Source organism: Primulina eburnea, chromosome 14 (genome assembly GCF_022965805.1).
Source record: "Primulina eburnea isolate SZY01 chromosome 14, ASM2296580v1, whole genome shotgun sequence".
Lineage (NCBI taxonomy): Eukaryota > Viridiplantae > Streptophyta > Magnoliopsida > Lamiales > Gesneriaceae > Primulina > Primulina eburnea.
In genome coordinates, this window is record NC_133114.1 from 18,699,795 (window position 1) to 18,705,199 (window position 5,405).

The following is a 5,405-nucleotide window of genomic DNA, read 5'->3' on the forward strand; positions in this document are numbered from 1 at the left end:
TTACGGGTAGCATCATTTAATTTCCTATAATCAATGCACACACGCCATCCCGTAAGTGTCCTAGTGGGTATTAATTAATTTTTTTCATTTGTGATCAAAGTAATCCCACATTTTTTCGCACACATTGAACAGGACTTACCCATGCACTATCAAATATAGGATAAATAATACCTGCACCAAGGAGTTTGATAGTTTCTGCTTTTACTACCTCTTGCATATTTGGATTCAATCTTCTCTAAGGTTGCACAAGAGGTGAGTATTTGTCTTCCATCAATATCTTGTGCATGCAGACTGATGGATTGATCCCTTTGATATCCGCCACTTTCCATGCAAATGCACTTTTATGTGCTTTTAAGACTTCCAGCAATTTTTCCTCCATTACATCTGTCAAAGAAGAAGAAATAATGACAGGTAACGTGTTATTCTCACCTAGGTATACGTAATTTAGGTGTGGAGGCAGTGGCTTTAGCTCAAGCGTCGGTGGCTCCTCCAGGCTTGACTTCTGAGGGATAAAGTCTCTTCGATCTTCCAAGTCATCTAATCTCATCCTTATTGGCATCTTTCATGGCTGGTTAGCATTGAGGTATGCCGTTATTTTGGCTTTCTCTGCATCCAATTCATCTTCTCTCAATTCGGTATTGAGAGTGGCTTCCAAAGGGTTCCTAAGAGCATCCTGCACATAGTTAGACACAAGAACATCAAAAGCATCAATTCTATAACAACTGTCAGAATGCAGTATATGCTTAATTGCATTAAAAACATCAAATGTAATCTCTTCCTCCCACAATCTCAATCTCAACTTCCCTTCTTGCACAACAATCAGGGCCTTGCCAGTTGCAAGGAACGGTCTCCCCAAAATTAAAGGCATCTCCGTATCCTCCTCCATGTCGAGCACCATGAAATCTGCAGGAAAAATAAATTTGTCCACTTTCACTAGCACATCCTCAATCACTCCTCGTGGATACATGACAGATCTATCAGCTAGTTGCAAGGACATCCTTGTTAGCTTAGGTTCTCCTAGTCCGAGCTTTCTAAATACAGACAAGGCCATAAGATTAATACTTGCACCAAGATCACACAAAGCTTTGTGAAAAACAACATCCTCATTCATGCAAGGAATTAGTTTTAGTGGGATTTTGTTTTGCACCAAAGCAGAGCAATTTTCCGTTAAGTTCACCGTCATGTGATCCTCCAACTTCTTCTTATTAGCTAATATGTCTTTCAAAAATTTAGCATAACTAGGCATTTGCATCAAAGCATCGGCAAAAGGAATATTGATATGCAATTTTTTAAATACCTCAAGAAGCTTATCGAATTGTGCATCTGGTTTTGCTTTTTCAGTGCTGCAGGAAAAGGGGGAGGTATAACAATTTTAGATTGTGCATTGGGTGCTGGTGTAGAGTTAGAAGAATTACCTTTAGATGTCTCATTTAGTTCATCCGGCACTTGATTTATTTCTTTTTCTCTCGACTCTAAAATTTTTCCACTCTTCAACTTAATAGCCTTCACTTGCTCTTCTGGATTGGTCTCGGTGTTGCTTGGCAAGGTGCCCAGCTCTCTACTTGCTATCATCTTTGCTAACTGTCCAATCTGATTTTCTAGCCCCTTTATCGATGCATCTTGATTTTGGAGTCTAGTTTCAGTAGATCAGATGAACTTAGACATCTTCTGTTCCAAATTGGACTTCTCTTCTCTAGGAGGATCAGATCTGTACATCGGTTGTTTTGGTTGTCCTCCTTGTGGTCGATTCTGGCTGTTTTGACCACCCCATGAGAAGTTGGGATGTTGCCTCCATCCGGGATTGTATGTATTCGAATAAGGGTCATTCTTTGGACGGTTTTCGAGTCCCACTTGATTCACAGGTGCCCCTTCTGGCACATAAAAGAGATTTCCATCTTGACAGTCCTTAACATAATGTTCTCCTCCGTATTTTTCACAACATATCTCTTGAAGATGCATAGCCGTGCCACCCATATTCAACCCGTCCAGTTTCCTGTTCAAGACATCAAGTTGTGCAGTAATAGAAGAAAGGTCAGTTACCTGGTGAACTCCTGCAATTCTTCGCTGGTTGTTCCTTTCAGATTGAGGATGATAGCTGCTAGCAGCCATCTCCTACAATAACTCGTATCCTTCCTCAGCAGTTTTTCTCAAGAGGTTTCCGCAAGCAGCGGCATCTATCATAGTACGATTATGAGTAAGCAAACCATAGTAAAAGGTTTCAACAACTAACCCAAGTGGCAGTTCGTGATGAGGAAATCTTCTTAAGAAATCTTTGAAGCACTCCCATGCCTCATATAAAGACTCCTGATCGAATTGAGCAAAGGTGGTGATGTCTGCCCGCAGCTTCATGGTCTTAGATGGAGGAAAGTATTTAATGAGAAACGCTTTCTCCATGTCCTCCCATGTGGTGATCGAACCTATAGGCAAACAATTCAACCATGCTTTAACTTTATCACGTAAGGAGAAGGGAAATAAACGCAATCTAACAGCATCATCAGAAACTCCATTAAATTTAAAAGTATCGCAAATTTCGAGAAAATCTGCGATGTGCGTGTTTGGGTCATCTACTGCAGATCCTCCAAACTGGACAGTGTTCTGAATCATTTGAATTATGGCTTGTTTGATTTCGAAGTGGTTTGCCCTCACAATAGGTCTCACAATGCTGGGGCGTGCTCCATCCAAAGAAGGTTGGGCATACTCCAGCTTCGGTATGCGGCGTGACATCTCAACATGTCTAGCGTCATGGTGTTCCTCCTCACGATCGTTCTCGTGCCTCTCCATCAGTTCCTTCAGTCTCTGCTGCTGTCTTCTCCTCCTGAAACTTCTTTTAATTTCAGGGTCAAACTGCTCAAGCTCCACGTCAAGTGACTTTGGTATGCACTGGATGAGATATCTGTAATAGAATGTGAAGTGTTAATTTAATAAAATGAAACAATGCTAACGAAAATAACTAAAAATAAAATTGTGAATTAACAGTCCCCGACAACGGCGCCAAAAACTTGATCGAGCAAAACTTGCACCATGGAATCCTTAATAAAAATACGATTTTGTATGCTCGAAAATTAGTCGCAAGTGCACGATGTCAAGTAATAGTATGATGTACGTGAGTACGAGTATCGTTCCACTGGAGTCTGTATTTGACAATTATTATTTTCAGTTATTAAATCTTTAGCAACGAAAATTGATTGATTGATTATTACTACTATGATCAAATAAATATGCAAATAAAAATATTCAAGAATTGATTAATGAAATATAATATCTAAAATGGTTGATTAAAAATTCATTGAGAAATGAATTTGTCGTGAATATCGGTTCACCTACCCCTCGTTAATTAATTAATCGTTCGATAATGATTATATGCTTCCGACAGGATTTCCTATTCAATTGAACACACTCTCTCGAGCTATGCCAAACTAATTCTACTTAATGAAGTAATTAAATGTCTTTAATTATTTATCAAGAGTGAATCACATGTTGATCTATGAAATCCCCTAATTTTCAACCCTTAGGACTATGACTATCGGCGAGTATCCAATTTCATATGTCTATTTAAATTGTAGATCTACGGATTATACTACTCGTTCCTATCACAATTTATTCTCTCGAACTCACTCACAATATAAAATTGTTATTAAAGTTAGCTACGCTTTAACAACACGATAAAACAATAGTATAATCAAGAATAAATCAGAAATCGATATGTGAATTAATTTAAATCAAAGTTCGGGGTAAGATCCCATTAAATCCCAACAAATAATAAAAGTTTAGCTACTCGAATTCATATTAGAAATAAACAAAACAAAGTTTAAAAGATAAAAACTAAGTTAGAAATACTATATTTGACGAAAAACACGAAGAACGATGCCTGGAAATCTTCGAATCTTCAATCCAAGCGCAAAAACCCTCTTCAAGCTTGTGGCGGCTGCTCTAATGAATTCTGAATGAATGAAAAACGTCCCAAAAATCCTTTCCATATAATCCACATCCCCAGAATAAGTTAAGGAATCGGCAAGGAACTTTTTCCAAAAATAGGTGGCGCTCGGGCGTTGGAAAATTATCGCTCGAGCGCCACACCTTCTGTAATTTTGCTTGGGGAATGCGGCAGTCGCGCTCGAGCGATAGAATATTACTGCTCGAGCGCCGAGTCTTCTGTAAGTTTTCTTCTCGGAAATCATTTCTCGCGCTCGGGCGGTAGAAAATTACCGCCCGAACGCCAGCCTCTCTGGAGATTTTTTGCTCGGATCGCCTCTCGCGCTCGAGCGGTAGAAAATTACCGCTCGAGCGCCAGCCTTTCTGCCATTTACTTCTTGTCTTGCGCACTTTGCTCCAGATTCGGTTTTCCGGTCATTTTTCCTGCAAATTTGTCACACACAAGTGAGACATGATCAAATGCAGATGTTTACTCTAAAATGAACAAAATGTAAATGAACGCATGCACAATGCAAACACACACAAACTAATGCAATAAAACATGTAAAAACCATGTCTATCAAGCATAATGAGGGATGAAAAAGGACTTTGGCTATGGCGAAGGATTCCACTGTTAAGCATTTCAGTTACCAGCCTTCAATTTCAGCTTTCTGGAAATGAGCATAATGGTAAGGCTTAACATTTATTGGTTTGGTGTTGGGCAGAACATGGATGGAATGGTTGATGGAGCGATGAGGTGGAAGGGATTTTGGTTCCATGAACACATCCTGATACAGATCAAGGAGAGCTGCCAAAGACCCTGAAGTTGAATGCACTTTATCTTTATTGGGAAAACAACCAATCAAGGACAGCAGCTGAAAACGTCCAGTGATCCCTTTTGTATGCGACAACTGCAGCATTTGGTGTGAATTGAGCTCTTCCACTTGTACCAGTGGTTGCCCACGTAGTTTCACTAACTTCACATTTTACATAAACTCCATATAAAGTTGGGAATAATCCATAGCAATTTTGCCCAATCCTTGGAGCCATTGCACTCCCAAAACAATTTCAGCTCCTTGCACTTGGATGACGTATAGATCAATCACAAAGGATTCGGTGTCCAATTCTATTGTCACCTTCGGGCAATACCCTTGGAACGTCATAGATTGACCATTGCCTATCATAACCGAGAAGTGTGGAGAAGAAACAATTGTCAGCTTCAAAAATCTAGCTAGGTGCTCATGTATAAAATTATGAGTGTTTCCCCCGTCAATCAGAGTTTGCACATGCAGCCTTTTTATTAGAGCCTTCAATCATAATGTGCGAGGACAAAGGTGTCCTACCAATGCATGCAAACTAATTTCTGAACAGTCTGATATGCCTCCACTCTCTGAAGATACCAATGAACATTCATCCTCAAGAACTTCCTCTGCTACTTCAACCTCAGGGACAATGCATAGGAAAAACTATCCCTTACATTTATGACCTGGAAA

General features: G+C 39.7%; 1 non-coding gene across 1 annotated transcript; it reads left to right on the forward strand.

The window, feature by feature from the left end:
* Window positions 1-2,239: 2,239 nt before the first annotated feature.
* On the forward strand, window positions 2,240-2,345 carry LOC140813413 (small nucleolar RNA R71). Its single transcript, XR_012113947.1, has one exon. It is a non-coding gene; the product is annotated as a small nucleolar RNA R71 (small nucleolar RNA).
* Window positions 2,346-5,405: the final 3,060 nt, after the last annotated feature.